This window comes from Seriola aureovittata, chromosome 12 (assembly GCF_021018895.1).
Source record: "Seriola aureovittata isolate HTS-2021-v1 ecotype China chromosome 12, ASM2101889v1, whole genome shotgun sequence".
In the NCBI taxonomy this organism is placed as follows: Eukaryota; Metazoa; Chordata; class Actinopteri; order Carangiformes; family Carangidae; genus Seriola; species Seriola aureovittata.
This window is the reverse complement of record NC_079375.1, coordinates 12,854,105-12,869,534: the sequence shown is the minus strand read 5'-3', so window position 1 is coordinate 12,869,534 and position 15,430 is coordinate 12,854,105. Positions and strand designations below refer to the sequence as shown.

General features: G+C 38.9%; 1 protein-coding gene across 3 annotated transcripts in view; it reads right to left on the bottom strand.

Moving 5' to 3' along the window:
- Positions 1–15,430, bottom strand: part of LOC130178966 (adhesion G protein-coupled receptor L2-like) — a 129,326-nt gene that overhangs the window by 103,925 nt on the left and 9,971 nt on the right. The gene's annotated exons all lie outside the window — the stretch shown is intronic.

Below are 15,430 nucleotides of genomic sequence, written 5' to 3'. Positions count from 1 at the left end.
CTTGCCCCTTTCCCGCAGCCAGGATGAGATGAAAGGAAGTGTTGATGCCTCTACTGCCCCCCAGAGGTGCTGACTTCTTAGGCAGGAAGGAGAAGCATCTTCAAGGCTAATCTTCAAATACATCCCTAATAGCTTGTGTGTTACACTAACTGCGCCTTGGCCGATGAGGCCTGAGTTATTAAACCCAGACTTCAACAGTTTAACATTGAGATTTACTGCTCTTGGACAAACAAAGGATCTAGACAAGAGGTTCAACATACTGTAAGTCCCCAGCTGTTTCATGCAGGATCCATTCCTTTAATTTTTCATGTCAGTGGAAGTACAGAGCGAGCACTAAACCCCCGAAAAAAGGCTACCTGTAAAGTCCTTGAGGAATCCTAAGAAACAGTCCTGAGTGAACTGTTAGGGAATGAAATATGTTCTCAGCCCTTCCTCTTAAGATGTGATGTTTCTGCCAGGATTGGGGAAATGTAGCACAAGTGATGATAGAGGAAATAAAAATCACAGACACAAAGTACAGCTGTCCCTTTCTTACTTCTTTCTTTCTTTCTTTCTTTCTGTCTTTCTTTCTTTCTTTCTTTCTTTCTTTCCTCATTTCTTACAACACACAAGTTTGTCAAGATAGTTTATGGCCAGCTGTTTCATCTATCACCAGTCATGGCTGGAATTAATAGACCCTTAAACACAGGCAGCTGTGAATTTTCTATACTGTGGCTTGTGGCATCAGGAATAACAGTTGTTATTCTGATATGATGAAACATCCCTCTATAGTGGTGTGGCTGCGATTGTTTCATCTCCCTGAGAACAAGGCAGCAGACAGACAGCACGATATGCAAACTCAATCGAATGATCAGATTGTTCTGAGGTGGCTTTGATGAAAGCTGGTGATCTTGCTTTTGTTTTGAACAGTTATTTAAAGAAATATATTGTATAAATTTGAAGCCAAGTTGACATGTGATTGCAATTTTGTGTGAAAGCTATTTGAAAAAGATGAGATTAATAAAAATTTAAGCAATGTGTCAAGTCGGTATACAAACACAAGGGTTTCTTTTTCACAGCCAGCTGTCATATGCAAATGATTGATCGGGATTCTTTTTCTTCCAGTGATATGCAGCAGCACTCTTAATACTTCTTCCTGCACCATGATGAGTCAGGGTAAATCTATATACTGAATATAAATAAGATTGCGCCTGCAGATTTCTGTAGTGTCTATCTGCACCTCCTCTCTCAGCGGCAGCAGACTCTCCACTCTGCAGGAACAGAAATCTGGGAGCCTGAACTGTCAGTGACCTGAGCACCGAGCAGCTCCTGCTGAATCTGCTCGGTATGTGTGTGTGCATCGGGCTTGTATATCACGCCGGGAGCCTGTTTTGCCCCGTGCTGTCGGGACAGCTGGTTCTGAACTTGCCATGACAACACGTACCATCACCCGGCTTTTTGCTTTGTGATCGATACACTAACGGCAGCTGTGCGAAAAGAGCACCACCCTGCATGAGCAGCCAACGTTCGGTCAACACCTACAGCACAGCCATCAGCCTGCTGCACCTCTGCACATTCATTCTAATCCCAAATTAAACATCCCAATCATATTCAGTTGATGAATTAGTCATTACAGCAAGAGACTCTGTGGCCACTTCATTAGTTACATCTGCATTCTGTACCATGTGCTGCAATTCAGTACAACAGCTCTGCCATAAATTCTCAAACCTAATGAAGTCGTTGTAAATTCAATTATATATTCATCATCAAGATCATAGTTAAAAGTCTACATAAATTACAGTTTTTTGTCATCCTTATTTACAAACATATGTATGTAAATAGGGAGCCTCAATGCTAAAATATGACAGCCTCAACAAAAACTGAACATTATAAGCAAAATAAAAGTAGACTTTATGGTATTAGCAGTTGTATTTGATTGAATTATACTGTACAGGTGTACTGTACCTAAGAGTGAGTGTATATTCTGTACTTCTGGAAACAACAGCATGAGCACACAATAGCTGTCAATGGCTACTCAGACATGTACAGTACTGTGCAAAAGTCATAGGCATTAAAAGTGAAAGTGAGGATTCTTTCATAGACAATGCAATGAATCGATTATATTTATCAATTAACGCCACACAAAGTGCAGTAAACAGAACAAGCTAAATGAAATAAATAAATGGTGTGACCACCCTTTGCCTTTAAAACAGCACAAGTTGTCCTCGGTACACCTGAGCACAGTATTTCAAGGTACTTGGCAGGTAGGCTGTTCTATGCATCTTAGAGAACTTGTCAAAGTCCTTCAGTGGATTTAGACTGCCTCAGTGTCTTCTGTCTCCCAGACTGACTCCATAATGTTGAGATCAGGGCTCTGTGGGGGCCAGGCCATCTGTTGCAGGACTCCTTATTCCTCTTGTCACAGTTTTTTTATGACCCTGGCTGAATGTTTGGGGTCATTGTCAAGCTGCAGAATGAATTTGGAACCGTTCAGACTCCTCCCTGATGGTAGTGTGCAATAGGTGAGAATCTAAACATCTAAAGTGCCTAAAACATTTGCACAGCACTGTATGTACACACTCCCTTTTCCAGTTATTCCCTATTTAAACAGTTACTTGTTCAGCACTGGGTTTCGTCATGATAAATTATCAACTTTTCTTAACTCCTGTCAAAAATATTTCCTTTAACTCTCAGCACATAGGGCAATTTTTCTACTGATTAAAATTTCCTGAACACTCTCAAAGCAGTGTGCTTTCCCAGGAAGTTCAGTTAATGACTAAGGACTGATATATAAAGCATAAACATACTACAAGTATAAATGAAATAGCAATATGAACATATCTGACATCCATAAACGTTTTCCTATACTGCAGACTGGAGCTCGTTTACTTGAGTTTTTCTTCTTTGGTTAACCCTTCAATGTTCCTTAGGTACATTACAGCACAGCTGTTTGTAATGATACAGCTCATACTGTCTGTCTTATACTGTTGCATTTACATTGTCCCAGAAAGGGTTTAGTTGAGTGACCGGAAAGAAAGCCCCCAGCCCCCAGCCCACCCCCCACCCCTCACCGCTGGCAACATGGTTGCTGGGTGGTTGGCTTCCTACTTTTTATCTAGGGTGTTACAAAGCATGTTACATTCCTCCAACATTCATAAATATATGTGTCAATACACATTTACATTCCACAGTTTAGTTGGTTATTTTATTCTGCTGTATGTATTAATTTTTTGTATTTATATTTATTCAAAAGGTGTCTAACAATGACAAGAACCTCTTTTCATGGCAATGAAGAAAGCATCAACCCAATAACGGCAATAATATTACATAATAAGCCAGAATAAATCCATTTACAATACTATAGAAGATAAATCAGCATTAATTTTTTCCATCTACGTCATTCTTTGAGTACTTAATTATAGCTGGTCTGTAAAAAGGTAGCCACAGGTGTCACAGAACAACAATAGAGGGCTCATTTCTAGCCAATATGTTTATTATCCTTCATGGGGGCATTTGACAGCTCCACTGCTTTTAAAATTGTGATTAGGATAATTACATAGGACCAGCTGAAACTGAGGACAACTTTAAATGTGGCACTGGAATTTCAATCAGGCTCATACCTCACCTCTCTGTAAAACTATAGGAGAGTCATAAACTTTGGAGAAAAAAAAAACACTTTCATATGAAATGTGTCTAAAGTTAAGCAGTCAGAGTAAACCAATGTCAGGCAGCTGAGAAATACAACATAAAAAGAACTGATGATACACAAATCTCAGTGGAACTACATCCATATCAAAGCCGATGATTATATGGGCAAAGCCTTGTCTAATTGCAATCGCAGCTGCTGAGGAGATGAAAGAATAGTTTACCATGTGATGTCTACCTCTACGCCTTTGAAAAAGCATCACGTGTGCTATGGGGGTGATGCTTTTCACCATTAAGTGGTATCAAAAAATTGTGAAAGAGGACTCCAGGAGTCAAAAGGACGTTATAGCATCAGTTAGGTAGCAACACATCATGTGTTAACTCCCACTGGGCTGAAAACGTCAGCCAAGACTGCCACTATAACTGGTAGATAGTAAGGTAGATAGGTAGACAGACACGTAGATAGATGGCTGGAGCAAAATAACTAAACCATCTTCTGTTTCTGTTGCCATAGGTTTATTAGCCCTCTGTGGTACTGTAGACATTTCTCAGGCTTTAGATGTGCTACAGTTCAATACAGTTCAGTTCAGTTCAATACAGTACACCTTATTGGCATGAGAGTCAGGTGAACAATATTGCCATAGCATAAAAGGATAACACAATTTAATACTGAGATAAGAAAAACTAGAATTACTGCCTCGCGGTTGTGTGCCTCTGCCAACCAGCCAAGTTGCAGGAAATATGGTCACAATCTCCCCTTCCTGAGTTACAGCATTGAATAATACCCAGAGGTGTTTTTGCAGAACATTATGATGTCACAGTGAAGTTGACCTTGACCATTTCGATACAAAAAGCCATCACTTCATTTTATCCTTATAGATATTTGAGTTAAATTGTGTTATAATTAGTGTATGAATTTGTGAGTTATGACCAAAAACATGTTTTGTGAGGTCACCATGACCTTGACATTTGACCTTTGACCACCAAAATCTAAACGGTTCAAAATTTGAAAAAGTTCAGTCAAGGTGTTACTGAGATATCGCGTTCATGAGAATGGGATGGATGGGCCACTGCCTCCGGCCCTGGCTATCGCTGGCACAGAGGCATAAAAAAATGGCAAATGGCGTTCAGTGATGTTATTTTAATTATGTGTCTCTCAGTTTGTGACATGCAGTCAGATATTGTGCAGCTGAGTACGCTGCATGTCTCCTAATAGAATCTGTCACTGTCATCTGGCACTGTGAAGTATTCCACTCTGATATTACATTTGTCACATTTTAACAGGAAGTGCATCTCTGTCTCGACCTCACCTGTTGTGCAGAGACCACAGACTCTTTCCTCTGCTGGTAGCTAGAACTTGTTGTGTCGCCCCTTTCTCTGTGGGTGGTTAGACTGGACTGTGGTCGCTGAGTCTGTATCTGGTCAGGATCTGTCTCTGCTTTGTGTCTCTGACAGTAGAGAGATACGCTGCCAATTTATATCCATGGTTTAGAGCCAAATAGCAATTAAGTTTGTTTTGAGTTTTAGTTTGATTCATCCCACGTTCCAGATAGGAATCATTTGTTAATTTAATAATTTGGTTTAGTCTGATTAGCGGTTGGAAAGCAGTGCTTGTCTGAGATTGAACAGTAGTGGTTGTTATTTGATCAGTAAGAGTCAGGACCAGCTGACAGAAGGGACCTCTCTTGGAGGTTCAGTTCTCGGGTTTGTGGTGGACAGTCAGGGTCCAGTTCGGACAGTACTGCTCTAGGAGCTACTACAGGAGCCCTTATTGTGTGGGTGACACCAACACTAGGTCATCAGCATAGAGCAGGAAGTTAACTTTCTTATTTAACTTTCAATAAAGAAGACCAGTATCTGATCATCGATAATGCTATAAAAAAAAAAAAAAAAAAAACTTCCCGACATTACTGCTCACAGAGATGTCTGGGTAATTGTAAGGCTTTAATTCATCTTCAGAAATAAGGCCACGGCACCAGATCTTAGGAACGCAACCCGACTGCAGAACAAGAATACACAACTGAAGCAGGTCTTTTCTCAGCTCAGGGCTCCTGTATTTCAGCATGTCTGACCTGATGCCATCAGGGTTTTTTTTATTTTTTTATGTGGTTTTCAAATTCTGTCATTGGGACAAGGTCATCAAGGGGGTTCTGATTATTTTTGATTGCCGATTCAAGGATTGTAAATTTGTCTCTGTTCATGGCTGAGATTGTTATGTGAAAATTGCTTATTTCATTTTTCAAAATGATACTTCCAAACGTTTCCTTGCAGGGCCAGATTGTTTTCTTTGTTGTTTAAGTTGTTCCATCTCTCAGAACTGATTTTGATCAATGGACTCCTTGTCTTCAGTTTGTGTTTTGTTGCTGACGGTATTTTAGGTTTCTCTCATGACGTACCACTCTCCCTTTTTCAGTCACAGTGTAGATTCAGAGTTTTTTTTAGAACAACCTTCTTTACTGGTTGATTTATGATAAAAATATAATTTAATTTGGCAACTGCCTTGTCTAATTTGTTTGGTTGAAACTGTATAGATGGGATTGTATTCATTAGATTTCAGCTGATTTCAGGTGAAGTGATTGCATTTGTAAATCTTCACCGTCAGAAGTCCATTTATATTGATTATTTATTTTATGTAATTTACAGGGCTCAGGTTCTGTTATTACTTTATGTACAGTTGGCTTTATGTATGCATTTATCTGGCAGTGATCTGATAGTGGCGTCTGTGGTCTGACAGTGAATGCACTAATGAGGGAGGGGTCCATGTCAGTGATGGCATAGTCGACTGCACTCGTCCCAAGAGCTGAACAATATGTGAACCTCCCCAAAGAGTCCCCTTCCATTTTCCCATTAAGCATATACAGGCCTGCGGAGTGACAGTGATGCACTAACCTTTTCCAACTTTTGTTCACAACGTGGTCTTGATTGTGTCTGTGGCTAGTGGGGTGGGGGTAAAATGTAGAAAGGACTGTCCAAGGATGTGGCTGATCCACTATGTCAGGCTCGCATCCAGTTCTGGCATGTAAATCTCCCATCAACAGGACATTACTCGGGGCCTGGATTTCTTTACATAGATTTTCAAGAAAGTTTTCATCATAATAGTGCGACAGAAGGGGGGGATCTGAGTAGGTCTGGTCTGCTTGGGGGATCTTTCTATCCCATCTGTTTATTTTAGGATGGTTTGGTGTTTAATCTGTCTGAGTTTTACTGCGCTGCATGTCGCTTTCTATTTTTATTTTCAGCTGATATATGATTGACTGATATAGATAGATTTTTTTGGTCTGAGGCTGTTTTTCATGGTTTGGACATAGTGTTTCTATCTTTGTGGCAACAGTTTGGGGAAGACCTTTTCGTGTTCCAACTTGCAATGCCTTGCGCTGAAAGCCAGGTCTATAAAAAGAAACGATTTTCTGAGTTTGCTGAGGAAGAAGTTGACTGGCCTGGGCAGAGCCCTGGCCGGCACCCCGTCCAGTACCTTTGGGATGAACTGAAACACGGACTGCAAGACAGGCCTTATTGTCCAACATCACTCACTAATGAGGCTGAATGGGAGCAAATCCCTGCAGCCAGGCTCAAATGCAAGGATGGAGGGATGGAAGTATAGATAGACATATTCTTTAATTTTGGAGTTGGTTGAGGCTAATTTTCAAATTATATACAGTATATATATATATGCTGTTGGGTACTTCTGGGTAAATCCACCACGACTGATCATATTTTCTAAAAACATATTTGACCCATTTCGAGTGCTGCAGCATATCTTACAAAAACGAAGCCGTGCTTCATTGTATAACAAAAACACCAGATGTGGTGTCAAAAACAAGTGATCTCATCTAAACAACCGGTTCTGCATTGTTCAAGAGATTTTTGCAGAAGAAATGTGTGGTGTGGAGAACACCACATGTATTGAATTGAGAGGCTTGTACTAAAAAATCAAGCAGAATACCATTCCATTGTTCAACCAATAATAGATAGACGGAATAATCTCGATAGTAGAGGTAGATTGTAGTAGCAAATGTGCCAGTGCTAGTGTAGAGAGGTTCTCACAGCATACAAAGGGAAAGTTGTTAGTGTTCATTGGCCCGGCAACTCTGCAGAGGCCTGAGGATAAGCCTTAAGCCAGAGCACAGCAGATAGCCAGGGGTGAGGTGAAAGCTCAGACAATACGGTGGTTAGGCTCTGAAGCAGGCATCCTGCTGCAGTGGCAGACAACACCAGATAATGTGTCACGCAGCAGTATGTTGGTGTCGCAAACAACAAGAGCCTTATTCACACTGTCAGGGAAAGCTTCATGGAAAGAATGAGAAACTACAGAGGGAAGAGTTTGAGAGGGAACGAGAGAAAGCAGGGCGAGGAATGAGTGGGATCTTAAGAATAGGTTAGTAAAGGTGTGATGCTGCTGGCGTGGAGAATAGATCAAGATTTCTTTCGGTCCCTCCTTCTGTAGGAATTGGAAAGGCTGGCCGGATAATATAATTGGTTCCAGGAGCGTTGAATGATGCAGGGAGGGACTAAAATGTACCCCAAGAAACCTGACAGTACATGCCGGAGAAAGAAAAGAAAAAAGGAAAACAAAATAAATGCAAGTTGACAGGCAAAGTGGGGGACAGTTAGGCTTAGTGTTATTACCATGACAAAGAGAAAAGAGCACAGTGTCTGCTCCCTGCATGGAGGGTGAAGAGGTTTAAGGACAGAGCAGCAGGAGATGAGGAAGTGGCACACTGAGCTGTGTGTGTGTGTGTGTGTGTGTGAGACGCTGTGTGCTTGTATCAGCCTGCGGGTGTGCACGTGTGAATCCGTGTGCTTCCAGTCACTCTCCGCTTCCCTCTGTCATGTGTATGTATGTAATCATACCTCTTGCAAGGCGTAGCACTTTGTCTGCTCTGATATTAATACTCGGCAACTAGAACATGAACTAGGGAGGCTCGCGGAGGAATTTCTCCACTTCTAACGACAGAAATGATTAAGTATGTTTGTTATATGCTCACACAGGGCCTGAAGTGGTGTTACAGATTGAATCAGCTGCAATAGAGACAACTATCAAAGACTGATAACTCCTAAGGGGCCCTTCAGGCATGCAGGAGACTGATTACTCCTCTGCAGGGCAAGAAGTGACATCATCCTTGGCTGGAAGCTGTTAGGTAGAGGACTAGCAGAGTGCATGCTTCATAGACCATCTTCACATGCCTCACACACAACTCCCAGCATTAGCATGGAGACCGGTTCGTGTGTCTTTACACAGTTGGCCGTGCCGCTTTACATCAGCCGACCACATCAAACAGAGGAGGACAGGGTTAATCTCTCCCTATGGTAATGCCCAGAGGTTTGAGCAGAGACGCAACTTTTCAGTCTGTGAGCAATCCTCACTGCCATATCTAATGACATAGCCAGCTGAAGCCCTCTTTTACATTCTCACTATTCAATATTGAACAGCACTTAATTCATTACTAAACAGCAAAGAAAATAATTGGATCAATCTGCATCAGAGTGAAGTCAGTGAGGAGTTTCATTCCAAAATTAGATTTCCACACAGCATAAATCATGACTGTTGTCAACTGCTGCACGCATTACTAACAAAACCACAAGAGGATTCGACCTTTGTTGTATTTTTCCGGGTTTTTGGGGCTTTGAACTTTAAGTAAACAATTTATAAAAAATAATGTGAACAGTTTTTCAAATTGAGCTTAAACATAATTTCACATTAAGATAAAAGAATACATATGAGAACGCCTGCAAGTGGAAACGTGGAAGAGTGACAGTTGGTTCTGTTAAACATAATGTCATACACAGTTTTCAATCATGGTAGCTATTGAGCAAAATGCAATAAAAGCTTATCAGGCACCTCAAAAATACCCCATAGAAGAACATTAATCAGACATACATAGTCACTCTGCTTCTACAAGTCTTGGACGTTACAGTCATTTCATATCTCTTTTCTCATAATGTCAACTTCAAAGTAGCATTGGCTAGCTAACTAGCTACCGTAACAAAGGTTTATAAGGCGATGCTACAGCTGTTTTCATTACAGCGTATATGGATGATTAACATTATGTTCACTGGCTGGTGTAGTTTCATGACGAAGGTTAGCTTCAGCTAGCTAGTTAGCTGAAAAGACTGGTGCTATTTCAGCTGTATTTTACCGTCATTCATTAACAGCCTTCACTTATTATATCCCACAGGTGGTGTTATAGTTTTTCACAGATACATTAAAAAAGACATATTTGCTTACAACTACAGTTATAAACACACACACACACACACACACACACAAATTAAGGAGTCAAAAAACACAGTGAACTACTGAAAAATTAATAAAAATGTAAAATTATTCCATTTATTGTATCATCTTTTTAGGGAAAATTAAAAAAAAACTAAAAAGTTTTTTTTTAACTCTTAACCAACTAAACTGAGGTTAAAGGTTGCATACAGAGCTTTATATTTCCTTTTACACTTATAATTAACAATAATTTAATTGCTTTTATTGATTTTGTTTAATTCATCTTTTTACTCATTTGAAAAACTATTTACTACATTTTGTCAGTTTTAGGGCTCCGTAGAACCTCTTTGGGTTTTGTCAAATTCAAATAATATCAAATAATATTAGCATGGAGTGGCCACTTGTACACTGTACCTTCTCCCTGGATTATCTATTATGTTAACTAATCTATCTCTATCTCTATTATGTTAATGTAATGTGTATTCTGGATGGCTAGCTTGCCGCTGTCTGATAGAGCTTTACAAAACCTCATCAAAATATTATGTTTTTCAAAATTAAAATACTACGGTTATCACCAGCTGTGAAACAAACAAACATGTAATTTATTTTCTCAATTTCTGGACATAATTATCTGATTAGGCATTATGTCTTGTTATCTGATTCTGTTGAGTGCGCTATAGAATTAGATTTGTGTTATTTTGTCTCACTGGCACAGACTTTTTCTGGCGATATTTTCAACTTGTTGGTATTTTCTTGCACTGGGAATTAGCAGAAGCAGCAGGTCCCTGCACACTGTAGTGCCCCAGACAAGTAGGTTATGTTTTTCTAAACTCTTGTTTTTGAGCACCATACAGTGTGACAAAATTCACTCTAGAAATCCACAGTAAGTGATCTGCAGAAAGTAAGTAAGAGCAGCAGCAGCAGCACAGCTTCACAGTTTTAGAAACAACACTGCCCAGTTTTACTTTTTGAGACTGACGCACCAATATGAATTTTATTTATACAATAAACTGAGCACCTAGGGCTGTTTCTGCCCTGATTATACAGTAAATACCAAGTTACCAGACACCTATTATAGGAATTATGTTATTGTGAGAAAGACAGGTGGTGACAACATGCATCCATACAGATTTTTACATAGGGGTCTGCACTCACAGCGGTCAAATAGACCACCACAGTTATCTTAACAAGAGAGCTGACACTAATGAAAGTCAATTGGACAATGTTGTTGTTTTGTTATAGACTCCGACTGATCATGTTTCAGCTCCTAGTGGCTCAAGTTTACTCCTTGACTTGCTAAATGATGTTAAGTGGCATTGTGCAAATCGCAGCTGAGCATCCCAACACGGTTTACACCACTGACAGTTGAATCTCAAAGTGCCCAAATGTTTGTCCATACACAGGATGATGGGAAGGACAAACCAGAGGGTGTGAACCGACAGATGCGTTGTGTCATTATCAGCATGACATGGAACACGGCAGTGGTATGGTGCGGTGTGAATTATACAGCAGCAAGACATTTAAGAACATAAGCAGGGAAGGGATTATGGCACAGAGTCCTGGGTTGCCTGAGCACGAGTGTCAAAAGATATTTCAGTCACAATTATTGTGTTTTTGTTAGCACTGACAAAATCTCAGGGTTAACTCTCTGGCTTATGATTATGTCAATCATGAAGAAATGATTGACACATCCTTTCACTTTTAAGAAAAATTAAGAGTTTTTGCAGATGAGACACTGTCTGTTGAAGTTGGAAAGTCAAGACTTTGCGCAAGTTATCAACAAAATTGAATATCGGAATATTTTAATTCAACACCTTGACATGATTATTATGACATTTTGTTAATGAATATAATATTTCAATTTAAAGTAGATGTTTAGATGTGGGCGATAAGACACTTTACCCAATTAGAAAAGAAAGAAATTATTTTTTAATTACTTTTAATGCAGCCTTTAAAACCAAAGAAAGAAAATAATATCTAAACTCTCATATCATAATATTACTAATATTTGTCCTCGCAATGTCATGTCATAAAATTTCCCACTTCTCTAAAACCATTTAACAAAAAAAATAAACATGATGGTATATGGTTTATTGCAGGGCTTTTGTATTAGATTGCATTAGTTTTGGCAAGATGTACCTTATAAACTGAGTGAGTGTATATTTACAGAGTAATGTACATAAGCTGAATCGCAGTGTGATAGAGTTTGGTAGCGAAAATTTTGTATTTTCTTTTTGCTCTGTATTATTATAGCCTTTTTTTATTTTTATGTTTTTTCACTGTAGATATTCAGTTTGTCACTACTCTAATTAGCAGATTTGCAGATGGCCACCTTTCATTTTTATCAAATTTAACTACTACTGCTATTAATAACACTGTGAAAGACGTCTGCCAGAAGGGCTTGAAGTGTTGAACTGTTTTACATGTGAGAGAACAAAGGTTATTTTGTCTATTCTGGGAAGGTTTTATTAATAATATAAATGTTAACAAGGACACAAAGGAAGCAGGCACAGAAGAAAAAAAATTAACCATCTTCTCATCTTTTTCTTTTTTAATCTATCTCATCAAGCAGAGTTTAACCTTCATCAGTGGCTAAAGAAGAAATATGAACCATCACCGATTATTAAAGAAGAGACAATTAGATTTATAATGCAGCTAGAACATTACAAAACTTAAAAAGTTAATATTAAGGAGAGAAAAAGTGTGGCGTTCTTTGGCTTCCCTGTCAGTTTACATTACCTGCGATCTGTACTCTGAGCCTAACTTTGAACACAAGCAGAGAAGGTGCTTGTAACCCTGAGCGACAAGGTGCAGTCTGTCTGTGGCCTATATAAAAAAAAGTATAAAATCTCAGATCTCACTTGTGAAAGCTTCCCTAAATTTAGGTCCAGCAGCCATCCCTCACCCTGTAATCAATTTGAGATAGTCAAGCACATCCAACCCTCTAACCAACACCTGAATGGTAAATGCTCTTTGGCACAGTTTGCCTCAAATGTAATTTGAGACAGGCTGAGAAATAGATTTCACCTGCTTTGCCAACTTGTTTTTGTCACTTTTCACTCACTTGACAACAGTGTAAAAACAGTGACAGCATCAGTAGCAACAGTGGTCATATTTCTGAAACACACAAATTAATGTTTAACACTTCACCTGCTACTTTATGAGTAATAATTTTTGCACTCCTGTAGCAGTGTTAAATTGAATCAGCATGACATTTCTGGCCATGCAGAGGAATGAATGATTTTTTATTTCCTCTCCTGAGAAGAAAAAGCGCTGTCTCTTTATGCTACATTTCTCTGTATTGTTGCCAGTGAATGGGATTTCCATGGAGTCCAAGGTTTCTTGTATTTGATTCTTGGGCATTGTGCCAACTGCAGACATACAGTCGGTGAAAAAGAGGAGAAATGCATATATGTCAGAGCTGAAGGTGTTTTCATACACGGACTTAGTACAGAAGCATTCACGTTACCTCGCTGCTGCAAAGACAGATCATAAAACTACATTTGACTCAAAATGCTCTTTGATTACGGGACTTCATAAATTGTACATACACTCTCTCTCTCTCTCCACATACATACATACATATATATACATATATATATATATATACATATATATATATATATATACATACACATATACATATATGTATACACAAACACATACATATACAAATGTGTGTACCAATTACTGCATGGCTGCAAATCCATATATAGATAGATTTATATAGATATAGATATAGCTAATATAGATATAGATATAGATATAGAATACGAACAAAAAAATACTGATAATCTCTTGGCACAAATTCCTTTGGGATGAATATAGTTCTATTATGTAAAAGAATTTAGATCATAAAGCAGTCAGACCATTCACTGAATGATCTTTTCAGCAACTCCCCACTTGACTCTCACACATTTACACTTTTTCAAACCTGAACAAGTATGGCCATCTGCTCCTTACTGCCATTTCATTATTTGTCTGCTTTTTGTCCATCAGGTCTAGAATTTCTTTATGGATTATAACACTGACTCATGTAGTCAATGTAAAAAACTTATTTTTTTTTTTTTATTCCTACATTTAAATCTACATTTACTATAATAACTAAATTATCTATTAAATGAGAGCTGATTAAGTTCTTGATCACATCCTTAAATAATCAATTAATCATTTAGTCTATAAAACTTCAGAAGACGTGAAAAATGTCCATCTCAGTTCCCCTGAGTCCAAGGTGACGTCTTTAAAAGTCTTGTTTTGTCTGAACCAACAGAAACAAACACAACTCGAAGATATTCAGTCCATAATGACATAAAACAGACAAAAATCAGAGAGTCTGGAGTTTTGGAGAAGCTGGAGCCAGAGAACGGACAAGACTCAAAACGATTTATCAATCATCAAAAGAGCTGTTGATTAATTTCATATTGATTAGCTAATCGTTGCAGCTCTAAATTAAGTGATTTAGTAATTGTGAATGAACACATATTGGATATCCATAAAAAAAATCTTTCCAGTTCAGAACTGGTTGGAATATCGGCAGAAGATTGGCAGAGCTACTGGCAACAGGACGTCAGACAAAGGTGGAAGTTGGGTTGCTGCTTGGCAGGAGATTCTCTATTTCTGCTGCTATTATAGGCAAATTAGACACGCTGCAGGCCTACTTTTTCCCCTTATGGAAATGACCCGCATGGTGTAATTTAGGAAACATGCAGTGGACGGCATAAATGCTCCACCTTCCCTCGTAATCCCTCTTGCTGAAGATTTTCAGTACACTCTGCACTCACACACGTCAATAAGGTTTCTATTCAGAGCCACTGTGGCTGTATTGTTCATTGACTAATGGAGGTTTTTCTTAAATCCACTGAAGAAGACATTTTAGCAGCTCGCTTGTAATAAGACTGGCCCTGTAAACTTTATTTTATTTCATTTCAACTGAATTCCAAGAGATATATTGCCTCTTATATTAACGACCATTTCACCTGCTTGTCATAAATCTTATAGGGATAGTTTTTGATTTAAAGAATGAAAAGTAGTGAATGGAAGGAACAGATATCACACTAAGCAGAGCTCATTATTGTGCAGCTCTGTATTTTGCAGGAGATAAATCCAGCAGGGTGGTTGCTCAGGCTAATAACTATTTTAAGTCCCAATAAAGCCCAAACATCTGATATGACTTAGGAAGCTGATAGAGGCTTGGCAGGAGAGAGCTTGCACAAAACGTTGGAACTCTTCTGTCAGAGCCATCCTGCTACAAAAATCCCCACAGACATACATAATCACCTTTCCCCCATTCTATTTATTTATGTCTTATTAATGTTTGCACATAGCACCAATGCCAAATCACTCGCTCTGCAGGCAGTGATTTACCAAAGGTAAATATGGCAAGAGAGCAATTTCCACTTCTCTGCCAATGTCCTCATCAATCAAACCTTTTATTACCTGGATTTGATAATAGGGCAAATGTGGGAATAGTTTCATTTCTGGCATATTTCCATTACATTTGGCTACTCTGTCTTTTTAAGCAAATAAACATGTGTTCCACTCAGTTTGCTAATTACTTCAATTGCACCAAGTTAACCTTGAGAGTTACACACT